The sequence below is a fragment of the Pseudonaja textilis genome, chromosome Z (assembly GCF_049901715.1).
Source record: "Pseudonaja textilis isolate UNSWEBS1 chromosome Z, rPseTex1.2, whole genome shotgun sequence".
Classification (NCBI taxonomy): Eukaryota; Metazoa; Chordata; class Lepidosauria; order Squamata; family Elapidae; genus Pseudonaja; species Pseudonaja textilis.
Window position 1 is genome coordinate 97,048,877 of NC_142008.1, and position 20,936 is coordinate 97,069,812.

At 32.4% G+C, this 20,936-nt stretch overlaps 1 protein-coding gene across 2 annotated transcripts in view; it reads right to left on the reverse strand.

The window, feature by feature from the left end:
• Window positions 1-18,864, reverse strand: part of SP6 (Sp6 transcription factor) — a 31,658-nt gene extending 12,794 nt beyond the window's left edge. Inside the window, exon 1 of one of the 2 annotated variants that reach the window (XR_015740352.1) lies at window positions 18,429-18,676. The gene's annotated coding sequence lies outside the window, so the exon portion shown is untranslated. Of the gene's footprint in view, window positions 1-18,428 lie in introns of both variants that reach the window. The other variant, XM_026710732.2, reaches the window with a different exon arrangement.
• Between the last annotated feature and the right edge of the window lie 2,072 nt (window positions 18,865-20,936).

Here is a 20,936-nt window from a genome sequence, read left to right on the forward strand (position 1 = left end):
ACCTGTTTCAATATCTGACTCTGGGCAGCTTACAATACAATATTTTCTTCATTTATTCAAAAATTGCCATTTTCCTCCAGTTTATTCACTGGCACATAATCCCAAAGCTACTTTAGCAACTGATAACAAGTTTATTTATTTTATTTTATTTTTCTTTCCTTTCTTTCTTTCCTTTCTTTTCTTTATTTTTCTATGAAATTCTGGAAACTGTACTTGAGGTAATGGTAGTAGTGACTCTATTAAAAATCACGACATCACGACAAATAAAAATTTAAAATACAAAAGAGCTGCTTTGCTCAAGAAGACAAATGACCAGTCTTATTTTTGCTTTTCAGAAATGCGCTATAAATATTTGATTACTGTAAGCTGACATTCTCCAGTGGGGTTCTAAGATAACTCTAATGGGAAGAATCCAGACCAATAACAGGAGTATTCCTAAGGTTTTTTAAAGCTCATATGTTTAAAATTTGCATATTCTTATTTTACATATGTAAATGCACCCAGGAAGCCATTTAATAGACATCTCAACATTGTGACTTTTTTAGTCTGCTACTCAAGCCTTATCATGTTGATACACAATTTCAAGTTTCTTCTTTTTCTTTTTATAATTAATTTTTAAACTAATCTGACCCTAACCCTAACCTTTCTAAAAAAGAAGATATATAGTCATCCTGCTATTAATGCATCACCATCAAACTACTATCTTGAGAGTAGTCATACACATCACATTCTGCAACTGCTCTAATATAACTGGGAAATTAGAGTAAGATATTACATTGCACCATAGATTTTAAGCCATTATGCAACCAGAGAAATGAAGGCTTCTGCAATGTGAGAATGAAGACTGAAAGCTAACTATCCTTTGTTAGAAAAATTCAGAATACAGAAGAATAAATTCTTTATCAATTAAATACTAAGGATGTTGTATTCTGTTTGGTGCAAATATGGCACAATCATACATAAGTATAACTTGAACTATAGGACTATCCAGTAAAAATTAATTTAGATATGTGAGTCCTTTCAACCAATCATCTGGAGAAGCCTTATAACACGGGTGTCAAACTCATGGCGTTATGTTGCCATCACATTATGTTTTGTGACACTTTTTCCCTCCACAGAGCTGGGGTGTGTGTGCCCTGAGCATGATGCATCTGGCCCATGGGCCGTCAGTTTGACACCCCTGCCTTACAATGACAAATTCTAACTTCCTGAAATATGGGTATTTTAGTTAGAGGTGAAATCATCCTAGATTTACATCACTGATAGAAAGATCAGCTTTGAAGAAGAGCGTGAATTCAATTGAGTCCATACAAAAAGAGGTAATCTGGGGCCAAGTTACTTTCTAGAAGAAAGTTTTTATGTTTTTATGTCTATGTTTTATGTGTGTGTGTTTAATTAAGAATTAAATAATAAAATCTCGGAGGAAGACTAGATGAGAATAATTATAAACAAGCCAGAGGAAAATATAAAGTTGATGACTGGATAGCAGATAAATCAGAAAGGAAATATGACTGAATAATGATTAAAGAGAAACAATGTGGAATTTGGTAAAGGGAATTTACGTGTTTATATGGAAATGGGATAAATTATAAGTACGTGATATAAAGCAATATGTTACCTGCCTTGTAAGGATATACAATGGAAAGAGGTTTTATGTTCTTAATGTTTAATGATGTTTTGTTTTGTTTGTTTGTAAAATCAATAAAACTTGTTTAAAAAAAAAAAGAAAGATCAGCTTTGCAAAATAAAGCTTTGTACAATACAGCAACATTTCCCAGCTTTATGATGAGTGAACCTGAATTCCCAGAATTCCCCATCCAATATGCTCGTTGGGGAGTTTGGGTGGAATGGGAAAACTTACTGCAGCCAACTCACCATGGCCAATTCACCACAGCCATTTTGCTACTGTCAGTTCGTTGAGACCAACTCGCCATGGTCAACTCACCATGGGACAACTCACTACAGGACAATTCAATACTTCAGCTTAATTTACTATAATTAAAACTTTTTTAATTTTTATCATTCACATTTCATTTCATTCCTCCTTTGGCATCCTTTCTTTAATGATTCTACTCCACCATTTCTTCAATATTACTGTAACTTTTATTCCATGGCAAGTTGGCCTATGGTGAGCTGGCCATGATAAGTTGTCCTGCAAAAAGTTTGCTGTGGCAAGTTGGCCACGACAAATTGACTGTGGCAAGTTGGCCAAGGCCAGTTGTCCTAGACCCAGTTTGGGAATTCAAAACACATCTTAAAAGTAGTTGAGGTTGATAAACACTGCAATACTAAAAGCCCTATTCAGCATTTGGTGGGCAATCCCATTTGATTAGTAACTTCCATGCATTTGCAGAGAATTGAACTAGGAATTAGGTTAGTAGGAAATATATAACAATATTTATCAAAAAACCTAATTTGCTTTTGAGCATCTTTTATGCCACTAATAGAAATAGTAATTTAATGGAAAGAGAACAGAGCTCATCCATACAAGCATTTTATCCTGATTATATGGTATTACTTCTCTTACTTTTCCTTTCAATACTTTTTCTTTTCTGTTTTCTTGTTTTTTTCTCCAAACCACTTTTATGATAGTTTTATTTTGTTGTCCACTCAATCAAATTTTCTTGGTGTTACTTGCCTAAGGTACATTACAATATTGCAACATTATCAAATATCTAGTGGAGGGTTGCTAACATTAATGATCAAAAGATATTATACAATCATACTGTCTTTTCCTCTTTTGGCAGATTGAATCAGAAAAAAAAAGAAGTTATACAGAATTGGGAAAAGATGGGTGAATTACAAGGGCAGAAATCTTGGGAAATTTTTTTGAATATTACATAGTTTTTTAAAAATTGATTTGAAGCTTCTTATGACTCTTAATGGTGGAATTCATTTTGAAGCAATAAAAACCCGTTTCACAATATTTTTCCTATTTTCTCTCCTCCTGCAAATGGGAAAAAATTAGAAAATAGAAATTTCATGGCTATATTCTTTTTTTCTTTTGCCAAGCCCACAAAACTGTACAAGTGTGAATAACTGGACAATATTTTGTACCGCTCTAGAGACAAATGTACTGTACGTTCTACAGAATTTAAGGATGCTGCCTGAAACAATAAGGGAGTAGATGTATGAATAAAATTGAACTATTAAAAAGTGGTTGCTTTTTAAAACTGCTGAGGAATCTAATCTGCATTCCCGCACAGCTGCCAAAGACAGATGCCATTATCAGAATTTGGAAAAGATATTTATCTAAAACAGTAGTAAAATATTTTAAGGACAAATTATTATTTTGTATGATTTTAAGCAAAAAATTTTTTTTAAAGCTTGATATTCCTAGATTATTAGTGAAGTAGGCCCTTGCAAATTCAATTATCATGTGAAAGATAATTTATTGAATCAGTATATTTGTTTTGACAGTGATGTTTTTAATCTAGAAGAGTTGCAATTTTCCTGTTTTATAACAAACTGGAAGATAAGCTGCAGATTACGAGAACTATGTCTGATTGTAAGTACCAGTAGTTTGTTTCTTTTATTTTTGTGTTGAGGAATACTTTTTTGGATTTGTAGTTATGACTTTGTTTTGTTTTTTATTTTTAAGTTTCTGTTTTGTTTATGACTATGGTCTCCTATGGACAAAAAATATTCCAATGACTGATTTACTATAATCAAATTACACTTCACATTGATTAGAAAACACATGAAATTTTAAGTATTAATTCATCAGCAAAACATCATCATACTTTCTCAGATGGTATTACTAAATGTTATTTCACTAATATAACATTTCTTTGAAAAAAAAAACATATTTATTTGAGATGTATATGATAGTATGCTACCATCATTGCTAAGTACTTCATGTTGATCACTTTATTTTAAAAATATTACTCACTATACCCAAAAGTTCAATTTGGGCTATATAATTTATTCTTATTGTATGTGTTTGCAATCCAGAAAAGTATATAAAATATAACTATTAGGAATTGATTTTATTGAGCTTTTATTCAGTGTTTCAGGTGGTTCTGTTTACAAACTTTAGGTTTTGTTTTAATTATGTTGCAACCTGCCCACAGCCTTCAAGCTAGGGTGTGAAACAATTCTCTAAAATCTCTTCTATGTCCTGTTGTAAATTAAGGTTAGTCTGCTTAGAAAGATAACCTCTATGAAGATTGGTTTGATGGCTATTCTATGCTTGCACTCCTTCCATTAGCACCAAACCCCCAAATTATAAGTACTTTCTACTAAATCAAATCAAGTCTTATTTTGCTCTCTGGGCTTACTGCCAGGTACATTTACATCAGATTACAGTCTGAAGGAGACTATGGCCTCAATTTATTATTGTTTTTAATCAACTAAAACCAATTAATCAAGCAATACATTCTCATAAATACTCATTCTAAAAAGTTTGCAAAATATATAATCTGAAAAACAGCATTCTCCCAATGTTCCACATAGGTGGGAAAACTTTTTCAAAAGCAATGCCTTTTATAAAACAGAAATTCATCTTGAAAGTAAAGGAAATGTTTATTTTTTTACTCCAGGTAAGTGAGTTTAGTTGATTATATGAAGTTAAAGCTAGTGCTCAATGGTTTCAATGATCCTGGATACAATACCTAAATTTTATTTGTGTTGTATCTTTTGTTCCAGTATTCATTTTAAAAGCAAGGGGAGACTACTATGCATACAATCAGTGGCCTTTGTACTGCAAAAAAATACACTAGTTAAAGTTTGAAATAAATCAACAATTATATATTCATACACACCAATATGTTAAGATAAAATTTGTTAAGAAAGTATATATAAAATAAAATATTATATATAAAATATTGTTTTATTGTCGTGCAATTATCTGGTATGTACTTAATATTTACTTAATCTCACTATAAGCACAACAAAAACTCATATTTAACTACTTATGCCCCTGCAAAAGAGATTTACTATGAAAAGATATGATGATATCTTTAATTAGCTTGAACTGTTTTGAAGAAAAAGCATAAACAGGTTTTATGATCTCTAACTCTGAATTCTACCTGACATCCTCTTATCAGGTGGATCAAAATAATACTAACCCCTAATGTAAATTGTTGAACGTTGATCTCTTGTAAAAAAATTACAAGTCAATCAGTTGCAAACATACAACAATAACGTGATATTCATATGAAAGATAGAAACACAACTTCTAAAGAAAATGCATAAAGAAAACTACTTTTTAAAAACTAATCAAAGACATGCAAGCAATTCTGTTTTTATGGCACTTGAGTTTTCCAGAAGGAAGACACAGAAATAATGTAGTCTCCCAGGTGAACACATACATACCATTTTGAAATTGGTTTAAGATAGTGTTATTTCACCTCAAAGAATCCCAGCACAATCTCTTCTAAGAGAAATATTTATTTGAATTAAAAATTTAGCATTATTTTCTCTAATTAACAAAATATATTCAACCTCAAATATTTTCTTCAGAATTATTTCCTGTATTTCATTTTCTATTAAAGGCCAATGCAAAAAATGTAAAACTTGCGTATTAGATGAGTAGATTTACTGGTAATTCCACCTCCAACAAATATTAAGACAAAACCAAATAAAATTTCACATGGGCACCATCTCAAATGTAAATTAGCAATTTTGTACTACAAAAGCGTCTTCACTTAACTACAAATTTCTGGGATTCTTTGGAGGAGTGGCAATTCTTTTAGGATAAAACATGACAATTTAGTGAATGTGATTCTTTGCCTGGCTTTATTTTTAATTTACTTATTTTTATTGAATGAAGGAAAGTTTATTCAGTACTTAAGAATGAGATCTTGAATTATTAATTTAAAATATGTTCAAGGCATCTGTTGTAGTTCAGCTTAATTAAATTGCAAGAAAGAATCCGTGATGTATTTGAGGGAGACATTTTTAGCCTCCCTGACAAAATGTTCTCTCCCTCCCTCCCTCCCTTTTTTCTTTTCTTTCTCTCTCTCTCTCTATCATTCCTTCATTCATTCAATTTTTAATCCTGCCTTTATTACTTTATAAATAACTCACAGCAATGAAGCATCTAATGCCATTTTCTCCAATTTAGCCCATATCAACATTGTGAGGTAAGTTGGGCTGTGAGCGGCTCAATATCACCCAGCTGGCTTTCATGCTTAGAATTCATAGTTTCTATGCCAGCACCTTAACAATTACATCAGACTGCCTCTTTTTCTTACCTATATGAATTAATTTATAAAACCAGTATTATTTTAATTAGCGTAACATGAAAACTACTATACACATTCACATTTTGAATACATCCTGTTAGCAGTAATTCTGCTCTATTATGTCGGCATTTTCATGCACAATATTTTATGCTTGGCTGTAAACTGAGGGCATATACCAGTCCACTGTCTGATTTTTTTAAATGTAGATAATGCTGCACTTCAATGGCCTAGTCATTGGTACGTGAAATAGATCTTATTAACATTGATATTTTATTGTTTCTACTAATCTAGATAAAATGTTAATATATTTTGCTAGTCCATGTATGATATACCATACACCAAATAAATAAATAAATATGCTCATTAAAAAGGTACAGGCCTCATCATTCTTCATAGAGATTTTTTAATTTTAATAATTTTATTATTGTTCCCAAGCTATTGTCTTTCATTTTTTTGATAGCAAATTTAGCCATGGAAGTTTCATTTTCATTTAAGTAATATTTCTAAGAAAAAACTGGTAGAGACAGGATAACTTCCCCTTTGGGCACCTCAGTTGCATATTTAATTCACCTAAAACTATATACTTTCATCCTCTATTCAACCCCTTGTATCATCTGCCTCCTTGATATTTTGTTCTTGATGTTTTATCATAACCCTAAGGCTTGGTGTGATATTTACAGATAAAGTACTTACTTGGTTAAATTGTTCATGACACTCCCATTACATTCAGAGGCAGGCATCAATTGTGCACACAGTATTAATATTCCAAATATTTGGGTGGATGGATATGTTGTCTGGTGTGCTAAAATTGTATACTGGGGTTTTATTTTATTTTTATTTTTACTTTTATTTAATGCATTCATATGGCTGCCCATTTCATGGAATATGATAGTACCTGGACAGTAGACAACTAAATATTAAAACATCAAAACTGTTGCGATATTTTCTTAAATGCCACTATTTTATACTTCCAACTCAGTAAATAACGAATTTATTTACCTTCTGGGAACTTCCTTTTTACACTATGTACTGTTTAATCACATTACCATACAATCTTCCTCTACATCACTTCAATATGGAAGTTTTTCTCCATCATCTTGACTAGATTTGTTATTGTTTGTCTCGCATATTAAAATGATTTTATTCTTTTTAACAGACTTTAATTTTTTTTACTCTTTCCTAGATTTCATTATCAAAATCATTTAGCTTTCTGCTATTTAATCTATATCAGAGATCAATATTACAGTCCTCTCGAGATTTTCTTTAACTGGATAGGTTAAATGTCAAAAGTCCAAACCTTAGTTGGCCAATTTTGAATTAATTTCTTCAATTTCTTCTTTCATTGTCTTCTTGCTCTTTTTTTTTGCTCTTTTTCAAACTCTACTGCTCTCAAGCCATCCATTAACATCAGTGTTATACTTTCTTACTACTAGTCATTAAGATTAACTGTGATTGTTTTATTGACTTGAAGGACAAGATGGTGCTTGTTTCTCATTATTTAAAGAATAACAATACTGAATGGGTGAATTTTACAATATCAGTGATGGGGAAAACAAGGCTCAGAGAATTTAAAAAATAAAAAGAAAGTTAGGACAACATTCTGTAATCTCTTCCAAAACCTGTCTTTCCTGTCCAATAAAATAGATTCCTATTGTATGCCTTTTGTGCTTCAGAATTTGTTATTAGTAATTCAGCTTTAATGTGACTGCTTATTAGATTCAAGGTACTGAGTCTGTGTGTATGTGTCCGGTATGGTGTCCTCTCACCCAATGGAATTTGAGATTTAGCTGAAGTGTTAACAGCCCAAGGAGGCTGCACTTAGTTGGAGAGCTATGTGCTTTTAAGACATGCTGTTCTTGAATGGAAGTCAAATATTCAATTTTCTAAGGTGTTAAAAGCTGAATTGAAAATATCAGTTATATATCTCATCCATAGAAGGAAGAACTGAATTATCCAGTTTGGGGAACTCAATGGATCTAGGCATTAAAAATATGAAATTAACTTCTTTGATTTAAGACTCTAATTCATTCATCAAAAACTATTTTATTTGACCCTTTAAATAATTTTTTTAAAAAGATGTACATTAGATTTCTTATGTTAACAATTTAAAGTTCTTTTAATTATAATCAACAGCTTTCAGTCTTTCTAGTGTCAGATAATACATGCTAAACTGCAATTTTATGGCTTTTCATGGCTAACTATCACTTTGATGGGCTATGAATATGAACCAGCTAGCAGCTGATCTCAAACAATGAGTTACTGATTTGGATTTGCAAAAAGGCTTTCTAGTTCTACCAAGAGATACTCTCTTGAGCCATTCAGCACACCTTCTCCAACAGTAATTTACCTTAGCTGCATAAGGATCCCAAAACTCAGAATGGCTTTATCTTTAACTGGATTCAATGCATCCCAAAGGCCCTACTGAAGGGAGATAACTCCCATTGAACAGAGACTGTGTACATGCAGTGAAGGAGTAATTGAAACAATGGAAAATACTATTCTATATTATCTGCTTTTCACAGTATTCACCAGGAATATCACCTAAACATCTTGAGACGTTCTGATTTGTTTTATCTTGAGTTGTTATTATTACATTAGTCTGATTTTATTTTCATTACCACAGCTAAGTACTGTTCTATAGTTGGCGTTGTATGCTGTAGTGTTTTCCCTAATCCTTTTTAGATATTTTAAAACAATTATATTTTTCCTTCCTTATCTGAATTGTGATTATTGGTTTTAATCTACTGGTCTAATCTGGTTTATTTATTTATTTAATTTAAAACTTAAATTAAAGTTGTCCAACTTCTATTCAGTTCTGGGTAACTTCTAATCAAATGGCCTAATAACGATTGATTGATTAAAAATTTAAGAAAATTGAAGGTTAATTTACATGATTTTATCTTTTTCCATTTGTTTATTGCACTTATATAGTTGCCAATCTCATTTGATATGACTCTGGGCAGTGTACAGAATTAAAACAAACCTATAGTATAATTTATAAATTAAAACAGTTAAAAACAGTTACAGGGGGTTTCAAATCAGTACAATTTAATATAGGAAGAATATTTCTTTTTACTGTCCTTTAATATGTTATTGAATTATATTCCTAAAACATTCAATTTATCTCTGAAGAGCTTTGACTGTTGATTCGGGAGCAAAAAAGATAATTCTATGTCACTGAAAACTAAATCACTCTCATTTTAAGGAACAAATTCAGGATAAATGTTTGTTATCCATTTTTGAAAACTTTTATGTTCTAAAAATATGAAGACAACACAGTGTACTGCTACATAGCCTAGATTTAATATGAACTGAATTAATTCCATAAAGGTATTTATACTTTATTTTTCTTTGTTAATTAATTAATTGGTTATATTTATTTCATTTAATTATTGCAAGATATTTATTAAATTTATATGCCACCCATTTCATTGTCAGGAGATTCTAGGCAGGCTTACAATATTATAAAAGAATATTATAAAACAATTAGAACATGAGACATTAAAAACATAAAGCATTATTTATTTTTTCCTTCACTGAATAATCACTAATATATATTAGGGGGGTTGTATTTCACATTTTTAACAAATGAAATTGATGATTAAAATTGGATATATTAATTGCACATTCATGTTCTTTTGCTACGTTATAAGCGAAGTTTCACATATTAATCCAACAACACAATTTTTGGGGGAGGAAATGAAAGAACATTGTTTTTATCAAATTGAATGAGACTACTTTAAACAATATATAGAAAAAAAGAATTACCTTTAAAAAGACAATCATCAGTAGGCGTCAGAGTTAAAACATTTTTTAAGCATTCTTCTATATTTTAGCCAATGCTTAAATGGCAAATATTGTTCCCTTCCTTTCCTGACACTTACCAAATGTCACTCGGTTTGCATCAAATGCATGTTTGTATTGTTAGCACTTGTCTCCATCAATGTGCTGAAATAAAATCGTGCAGCATAAAATAAATGGAATCTTTTACTTTCAAGTAAACGTATCTGTCAATCTTGCCTTTGTGTGTCATTTTCCTAACCCAGGAAAAATTTTTCTCATTAGATTCTAACCTGGAGCTTTCTGTTTTCCTTTCAGTTTTAAAATCAATTTGGAAAACTGCACCAGTGTGTTAAATCCATCTTATGATATCAGTGTATCAGTTTTATTCATTTATTTCATTTTTTTTTAAGTTTCTTTTGCAAACTTCATCTCATTTAGCCACATAAATATTAGGGTACTATATTATGGATGGATGGATGTATGGATGGATGGATGTCATTCTTTCATTCAGCGGAAACCCTTGAATCTGTTCTAACATCCAATTTCTCCATGAGGCAATTCATATAAAGCCTGTAAGAAATCCTCTATAGGCTGACTAAAGTCACGTTTGAAAGGGGGAGGGGGATTGTTTTCCCAGAGAATAATTTTTTTCAGTTAGATGGTTCTTTAAGAATTTTAATAAACATATTAATAAACCAAATTTTTATAGTGTGAGACTGCATTTGGTTGTTTAGTAGCATTGTGAAGGCTGAAATATGAATTATTAAATTTGTTTTCTGTCCATCTTGTCACAAGGCACAAGGGATTAATACAGGTAATCCTTGATTTACCGGCACAATTGTGGTTAATTCTTGATTTACTACCAAAATTTCTGTTACTAAGTGAGTTTTGTCCCATTTTATGACATTTATTGGCACCATTGTTAAGTGAATATTTGGAGTTGTCAAGTTAGTAATACAACTGTTAAGAGAATTTGGCTTTCCCATTGACTTGTTAGAAGGGTGCCAAAGGTGATGATATGACTCCAGGAGTGCAAGAATTTTGAACATGTGATCATGAGGATGCTACAAGAGTTGTTAAGTGTGAAAAATTGTCATAGGTTACTTTTTTCAGTGCTGTTAACTTCGAACAGTTACTAAACAAATGGCTGTAAGTTGAGGACTACCTGTATATGCAGAATAAAAATTATATCTGACTTCATTAAGATAAGCATAAATGCTGGAATTCTTAAAACAGGCATTTAGAGACTGTTTTGATCTGAATGAGTGAAAGCAGGTTGAAAATAGATTATTTGGAAGCAGCAACTGGTATAAAATGCAGTAGCTTGTAAGAGTGGTGCAGTGGTTAGAATGCAGTATCGCAGGCAAACTCTGCCCACTGCCAGAAATTCAATCCTGATGGGGTTCAAGCTTGCCTCAGCCCTCCATCCTTCCAAGGTCAGTAAAAGAAGAAGCCAGTAAAAGTTGGGGCCAATATACTGACATTGTAAACTGCTCAGAGAGTGCTATAAAATACTATGGATTTTACTATTTCATTAATGTTTTATTTCATTTTCCATAAGCTGTCTAGAATCAAAAGACTAAGCAGCATATAAATATGGGTGAATTAATTTATGACAGAGCTAGTCTGAACAGCCTTTGCAGAACAAAAATGTTATTATATACTCTACATCATTATGTATATTGTATAATAATAGAGTTTCATTTTTATTCTGATTTTACTTTTTTACTGTTTCCTGCTTTTATGATATAAAATGCATATCATACTGAAACACATTTTTTTGAAACCATATGATTTTTTCCTTTAACATTTAAAGTAATATTTTGATAATTTTTAGAGATCCTCTGAAGTCATGTTCAAACCATTAGGATCACGTTCAACTTTATGATCTTTGAATCCCTCTCAACTTCTTTTCCTGCCCATATGAAAAGCAATACCCAAGCATTTATAACTGCTTTTACTTATATCCATCACAGTTACCTTATCTATCATAGCTGTCAAATTTTAATATTTCCTAAGTTGATTTGATTGTCATGATGTTTTGAAGCAAGGCTGGAGAAAGATGTTTGATAATGAATACAAGTAATAACCTCATAAACTTTGTTCTCTCACCCTCCTACACATATATTTATATAAGGGCTGCAGTTCATTGATCAGTGCCGCTGACTAAAGTTTTAATTGCAGATTAAATTTTGCTTCTCATATAATTTGTATGGCTGCCAGTATGTAAACAGTAGTGGCTTTCTCATTAAGTAGTTATGGCCACACACTTCAAAGAAAAAGTATCCCTGCCCATCAGGAATCTCAAAAAGAGCATATGAAGTTTTAGCAAACAGATTTCATCAATTAATTAAGCTTATTAAAAACTATGATGTTAATCTTTTAAAACAATCCCATATACCTTTGTTTATAACTAGTTCAAAAAGCACTTCAGTAAGAACTGAACCACAGTACTTATTCAATGCTAAACTGCCTCCAGATATTTGAAATCAATGTAAAATTCTATGATACCAATCACAGAAAAAGAAGTATTTTCCTTGTTAATTAAAATTATGGAATTATGTTCAAACTTTTCAAATCTATTTGTAATCCCATTTATACTTTCTAATCTGCAGAACATAAAGATAATTTTGTTGCAAGTATTTTTGTAACAAAATATTTACATATTTAGACAAATGTTTGCCCTTATAATACAAAATCAAAATGTTTGAAATTTCTATCAAAAATAACCCACAGCATTTACTTCTTGGAAATCATATGGAATAATAGATCCATCTGGCAACCCTAGCCTTTGGAGATAAGGAATTGTATGTGCTTAGATCAATCTCTGCTTCAGAAAGATATTAGGTAGTATAGAACAAAATGGGCAAAAAGCCAAGATCTGCTGGCAGATGCTTGTAATATATTAGAGATTTCCAATTCCTGTTTAACAAAAATATTTTTAATTGAGTATCAAGCATCTTCATCTTCCCCTTGTGAGCTCTTAAGAGTCCCATCCTCCCCAGAAATCCACCAAAAAGAAACATGCAACTTGAAATTAAAACTTATCTGTTACTTTCACCTCTTCATTGCCATAATGGAGTGTTACCAAGTTGGTATACCAAGTTGGTGTAAACAAGAAGACTCTTTGTGCAGAAGAACTATAACGTTTATTCATATATTCAGAAAAATTCCTGGGCTCAAATTCTTCAATTTTAGATGTGTGTTTTCTAATCACGATATTTGGAGGTTCTAATTAAAAAATCTACCTGGCATTGGTTAAAACTGAGCAAATATGGCTTTTCCACAAAATAAAATTAGGACTCTTTTCAGAGGATGAATCTGGAGTGATACTAACAGAGAGAAATTGAAAAATGTCAACCAGATCTATTCAAATAAACAGTATTGGAATCCTATACACGACTATTTAAAAAAGGAGTATGCTTTAAACTTCTAGATCCACATGGATCATTTACATAAACATACATACAGCTTGTTTCCTGTTTTATAAGTACATAGGTGTTTGTTCCTGTTTTATGAGTACTTAGGTGTTCGTTGTTCTTGGTTCAGTTTGCCTGTTTTCATTTCACTGCAATTATCCGCACCAAGTGACTTGCTTTGAAGGCAGCAATTGTTTCTTTCACAATTCACATTTTTACAGTTATAAAAATAACTGTAAAAGCATCCAAAGCCCTATTGCAGATGACCAAACTGGGCACATACAAAAATCTATATAGCCAAAGATTTATGTATCTAGCAATTGGCATTGCAACCTCCATTTAAAATGTTCAGTTTAGTTTTAGAAATGTGCCAAAGCAATACATTTGGAGTACATGGTGAACCATGTCACTGAAATGGCCAAACTCTGCATTATCTAGACTCTGTATAGATTGCTTTTTCAACATTGATTTGATGAGTGAACCAACCTGAAGCAATTGTCCATCATAGAAGTATCTTGACTTTGCTAAATTTTCCTCAATTTTTATTATATAGTTTCAGAATAAAACTTTGGACAATTCACTTTAGAAGGGCATTATTGAATAAAAGCATATGAAAGATGGAAGCTATATAGCAATCACAACTACAATTCTTAAAGCCTAGAAAATAATTATAAGGTTTTATCATTAACGGAAATGAATAGAAATCACTTTGGAATAGAAAAAGTAAATTACCTTTTAAAAAGTAGGCTATGTTTCTAAATTACTAAATATGCATAAAAATAATAAAAATACATCTTCACTTCAACATTATGCACTAAATTGTTCTTTATGCATGTTTAAAATATGTTTGGAAATGTTATTACAAAAATTTCAAAAAACAAAAATATTATAAGCCATAGCATAGCATTGGAAGACTTAAGCTGGTCTGTCAAAGAGAAAGAAACTCCTTTCCTTTTAAATCCATTTAAATTTTAAACTGGAATAAGTAATAGAAGGCATCCACATATACATACTCCACTTTCACTCAAGGAAGTGCATAATATATGTGGAATTATAAAGTATTATATATGAAAGTACCTAATGTGGATGGTTTGTGTAGCAGAGTCTGATTTAGGCTGTGAAAATGGCCTGATGATGAAAATGCTTTTTACTTCCAAATAACTGATCAGATTTGCTTCTATGGCTAAATATACTCTCTCTCTCTCTCTGTGTGTGTGTGTGTGTGTGTGTGTGTGCGTGCATGAAAAAGGCTAATCAGAATTTTCTAGTATAATAGACAGCTTTGCTTTACGAATCAATTACTTCTGAATGCAATTATGGAATGTCTACAATTAAGGAAATTTCACTAAATGAACAACTCACCTTCTTTCAATTTTAGTTTTGCTTCTCCAATACAATGAAAATGCCACTGGACTGTGAACACCTGCAACTTATTGCGCAAATACCATATTGTCATTCTGATTAGAGCACAATACCAGCTGGAGAGGTACAAAATTTATGTGATAGCAATATATCTTAAAACACTAAACTATTTTTTTTTATTTTTGAAATTCATCTATTCTTAGAGATTGCTCAGAAAAAGAGAATTGCTAAAGATTAGAAAGTAAATCCTTAGAGGATTTCTGCATAAAATCCAGCAGCCTATTCCATACCTTAACTCTAATCACTGGGACTTTCATACAATTCAAGTCTAAACTTTTCCTCAGAAGTTAAGATCAATAGGATTATTTCCAGGTAAATTTACAATTCCAACATCAATTCTTGAAAAATTTAAGGAAGGGGATATTATTCATTACCAAGGTAACATTGTTGCACACCAGCAGAATTATTGCCAGTTTAATATTAGCATGAAGAAAAATATGCATGTAATAAAACTTCTTACCAAGTTTGCTAAAGAATCATCAGGGTTTCTACATGAAGAATTCTCTTTGAAAAATCCAGGTTTTTTCCTTAGTTAGTTCAATGTTAGTCTGGGGTTGGTTTGTTATCTAATACAATTAATGGATACATTTCAAGAAAAATAAAGAAATTGGCATAATTTGCGATTTAAAAAGTGAGTCAGGAAATATCTAGTTCAGCTTCTTTGCCAAAAGTAAACCACTGGTGTCCCATTCTCTGAATGTCCTGATAGATAAATACTGCTGGTCTGATTAAACATTAGAATAAGCTTGTAAAATGGGATGGTAGAAAGATTGGCAACATATAGATTTAATAAATAAATAAAAATAATGTACACAAAGCATCCTGGATGGGATCATATATGGTTTCCAAGAAGTAATGTATGTTTTTTTTTAAAAGGAGGAGATAAAATTAAAAATAGAACATGATAGGCTTTCACCCATGGCATGACTATCTGAATGTTTGCTTCACTCACTACACAGAAGCATGCCTGCCATTTAGATATACAATAATTACTCATAGCCATTGCCATCTCCCCCACAAATGATTTCATAGGTAGCCCACAAATTTACACTCATCACAGTCATAAGAATATTTTATAGGTACCCATTGAGAATTGAACCCGCACAATAGCTCTCAATTTCTCTTGTTCACTGCAGCAGCCATATCACAATGCAAAGAAAGTAAAGAGGATACTCCAGGCAGCCTCATGCCGAGCTCCATGAAGGACACATCAGGAAAACAAACAGGATAAATGCATGGGCGCATCTGCTAGGAAGTTTTTAGCCAAAGAGATAGGAAATAATGGAAATTTCGCATTGAACCATTACAACAATGAAGATTTATAAACCAGCACAAAACTTGCAAATTTCTGAGATTTCTTCATGACCCAAGATAGTGAAATGATTAGAAAAAGGAAAAGAAACTTTTCTCCTTTTTTATTAATTGTTAATAATTCATAAAAATGTATGATAAGGAATCTTGGGGAAACTGGAAATCTGTACACAGTAGCTTATTAGCCTTCAGTTGATGTAATATATTGCCTGAATGTATAGATTCCCCCACCTTTTTCATTACCCATTGCTTTTGCCTGAGATAAACTGAAATTGCGTAACAGTACAAACTGTATTCTCCATGAGTACTCAATATTAATTGCGTCTATGAATTTTATTCTAATATATCTTTGACTTCGCTATATGGTACAGTAGTGCAAATTACTTAAACTGGTTTCCCATAATCCAAAGGAAAAAAGACCTCCCTATTTCTCATCACTCTGTCCTTATGAAAGAATTTGCACCTTTTTGGAATTTCTTCTTCACACCTGAATGGTAATTGTCTATGGAGATTCTCAACTGCTCAGGTCATCGTTGTTCCATGGTTCCAAAAGGCAACTGGACTTCTTTAGTTTTTTCTTTGAAAATTTTTTGCTAAACTTTTCCAACAGAAAAAAAAATCCAGCACCTTTAGATGGTAATTGCTTATCAATCACCCAGTCATAATTATTTTAGCCCCAATGCTAAAGATAATTAACAAAATACTTTCTGCGTTTATTTATTATTCAAAGAAGTGCCTCATGATTATTTTATACAATACAGAATATTAACCTTGTGTTAGTCATTGTGTGCACATTCAATTGAGAACCATAGTGAATCTTCATTCCATAATAACTATATAATATATATATTTTCAAATATCTGTTTCTCACAGGTATAAAGTGGAGTATTTTTAAAGGGTGCTCCAATTAATGTAAGTTGTAAAATTGCAAGATTATTACGTTATAAATCTTGGTAATGCAAACACATTCTAATGCTAGGTGAATTCTCCCAATTGCAAAGCCAGACACTATGTCAAAAATTAGTCCCTAAGATCAGAATGTTTTTAATAATACAGTGAAAGAGAATCACCAATAATATCAGCATTAAAAACCACCTGCTGTCTAGTTCCATTTCTTATAATGAAAGGCTGCTTGTACCAGAGGACAGCTGCCAAGTTCTCCAGTTTGAGATTATGTTTTATCATTGGCCTTGAGCTAAGGACAGTAATTAAAGCCATAGAACAAACCTAATTGCCTCTCCTTTTAAATATAATTTTAAACAGATTTCTTATTTAAAGGAACAACCTAAACTCATTCATAAAATCTATATCATTCTTAATCAAGTTCCATTTATATCTATATATCATATAATCAAATTTTGGAATTATATTGATATCCATATATAAATATTGATATCAATATAATTCTGAAATTTGATTATTTCCAGAGTATTTTGTTGCATCTGCCCGCTGGACCGATATTCCCACTAATCCACATTTATCACGGTTAGTGATGCTTTAAAGGTTATTAACTTTGAAACATACTCACACCTAGTCAAGTGCTACCCAGATCTTTTCTGAGTTTGAAATGCAAGTTTTAAAACAAGCTTATTAATCATCTCCTTATCATCCAGTAGTACTTGTTGGTCTTTGTCTTTTTTCAGCAATATTTTAAGTCACTTTTATGCAACAATATGTATTGTCCAATAAGACTGCAATTCCATATGTACTTACCTATATTAGATTAAATTCAGACAAAAATAATTATACTTTCATACTAAAATATAAAGGAAAGTGATTGTATTAATTTCCTAATGCAGCTGATTCTAATTACCCAAAGGCTGCTTTCTCTGTAATCATTAATCCTTTCAGTTATTTTAATTAGGAAACGTATGCTTTCTCAATGAAAAGTTAATACTCCATTCAACGAGACTTGTACTCAAGCAAAACGTGCGCGTAAATTTAATTTGCTCCATTGTTCTTAGTATCCCACGAAATAGAAATATTTTATATATATATATATATATTAAACATATATATATGTTCCTTGTTGTGTCCTTTATTCCCTATATCTATATAGGGAATAAAGGACACAACAAGGAACTCCAAACTAAAGTATCTGCCAAAAGTTTAGAGAGTTTGTAACTAAAGAGTAGATACCAAAATGAACGTTTCTTATCGTTTTATCCACCTGTAGTCTTCGTTTTACTTATACGGCAGTTTGGCCTTTCCGTAAGTTCAGCATCTTTAAGCACGGACTTTTTTTCTAGCACGAAAGAAAAGGCAAGGGAAAGAAACCGAGAGGGAAAGAAACTGAGTTACGTACTGGTTTAAACTTGCTGGTGGAAGCAGCGGTCCTCCAGCAGGTTTTTCCACATTGGTTTGTCAGGAAAACGTGTTGCGGTCTCCAAAGCAAAATCCAGAATTCGAAGAAGTGAGGCAGTCCTCGGGGAACCCAACAGCGAGAGAACGTGACCGAGGAAAGCTAGACAGGTATATGCAAGTTAAGAGCTACTCTAGGAGTGACTGATTCAAGCCTTCACAGCTGGGAAGGACGGAGTAAATTCAAGTCACGCCCCTCACCCACACCCAGTACCTGATGGCTTTAACCCTTCCAAGTATGGACAAGTGCCTTCGCAGTGGGCCCCGCGTACAGAAACAAAACGGCACGCTCCTCTCTCTGAAGCTAGCCTAATTACAAAATGCGTTTGCGTATATACTCTCGGCTGGGAAGCGATTGAAAAAAAAAACCTTAAAAGACCCGCTGTATACTAAAAGACTACTTCTGTCTTAGGCACAAAGCCAGTTGGGTCAGTCATGCGCTCCCTCTCAGTGCTAAGAAGAAAAGAGTGGTGAACCACTTCTGAAAACTCTTGCCAAGAAAATTGCAGGAACTTGTCCTCACAGCTACCAAAAGTCAAGAATGCTCAATTAAAAAAAAAACCCTTATGGTAGAGTTATCAGCATTGTTCTACATCCTCTTCCTAAAATTAAACGATATGCTCTGTTGCTTAAGATACGTGCCAAAGTCAATTTGTATTATTTAACTTTATATATTGCTCAGTCGTGTAGAAAGCTATATAAATTTACTAAATGACTAAATAAATTGATTGCATAATTCTAATCCTTATCAAGGTCTGATTTTGAAGTCAATAAAACAGGAATCAGGTAGAACCTTTTCTCACTATCAAATGTTATTTGGTGAGCTGCCATTCTTTTCATCAGATGCATAAAGTAACTAGACTGATAAACAGATTTAAATGGGATGAGAGGGATTGAAGACTGTCATACGAATTTTAAGAATAATATGTAAAAATTCTTTATTGAGTGATAAACTGAGGCTAATATTAAAGTAAGAAAAAGGAAACATTGGTTAATTTGAATAGTTTCCTTAGAGACAAAATGTTGCTACTTACAGTTTAAAAACATTGAGAGCAATCAACATTCAAAAAAAAAAGTCTGAGGCAAAATAAACAGATTTTGAAAACTCTGACCAACTGACTGGCTGTGGAAGATCATGGAAAAGTGATGTAAAAGGTCATAACTTCTGAACTACGCTTCATCCTTCATCTCCAGTTTAATTAAGCTCAATTCATGGACTATCTAGTACAGGGGTTGCCAACCTTTTGGACCTCAGGGACCACCAAACTCATAATTTTAAATCCCAGGATCACTAATTGGTTCTGTATGTGTCGCCTAATTTGTGGGTGTGGCTTGGTGGTCATGTGACTGGCTGGGCATGGCTTGTATGTAAATATTATAAATATTTATATAAACATTGAATTTTTTAATAAAAAAGAACAACTTTTACCCAAAATCAGGCAAAGCAGGCAGGCAGATTGAGTTGCTCACAGAATCACAGATTCATTCAGAGATCTATCTATCTGCCATCGGCTACCTCAGTCTGTCACATAAATTTTGCTAGCAAACAAACTCACAAAATTAAGGTTTTTTTAAGGTTTTTTTTTCAATACACCATGCATATAAATATTGATTTTTTTTAATAAAAAAAGAGCAACTTTTACCCAAAATCAGGCAAAGCAGGCAGGCAGATTGAGGTGCTCACAGAATCATTCAGTGATCCATTTATCTTCCATAGGCTAGCTCAGTCTATCACAAAAAAGTTGCCTGCTGTGAGTCTGCACTGAATAATAGAACCTTCAGTCCTAAGGAAGGTTCGACTGTGCTTAAAAGCAGAGCTGAAGATCTAAAGACTAGCTAGAATGCAAGAAATCCAACCATTTCCTGCTTCCTAGCTAATCTAAATCTCCTGGCACATCAGAACAGCTGATGGTTCGGAAAAAGGAAAAATAGCAACTTAGCAGGCAAGTTTGTTGGGTAAGGAGTGAGTGTGCGGGGAAGGTTCCCACAGGCCATGTGGGTGGTGCAGCCTTGTATTTCTGCGCAGCTTGGATTAATTGCTTTGGGGTGTGCTCTGGAGGTTACATTTCTCTGCAGCCCACCAAAATTTTCTCGCGGTCCACCAGTGGGCTGCGGCCCACTGTTTGGTGACCATTGATCTAGTATTTACCTCTGTAGAACATGAAACAGAGGCATCCATGAGTACTGATACTCATTTACTCTGTTCCAGAAAGTTGGAAGTACAAGCTTTTGGCTTATGCAGAAGCTGAGTTTATTCATTCTGCCAAATGTGAAATAGTTTTATATTCCAGCTATGAAATACAGATTATGTCTCCCTGACTCAAAATATTTTGTGAATACCTTTTTTTGAAAAGATCTTCATGTTCTTCATTAGTGTCATTAATAAGAGTGGTAGATGCATAAGTATTTTATGTTCACAAATGATACAAGAAAATTTATAGCAGAATGTGAA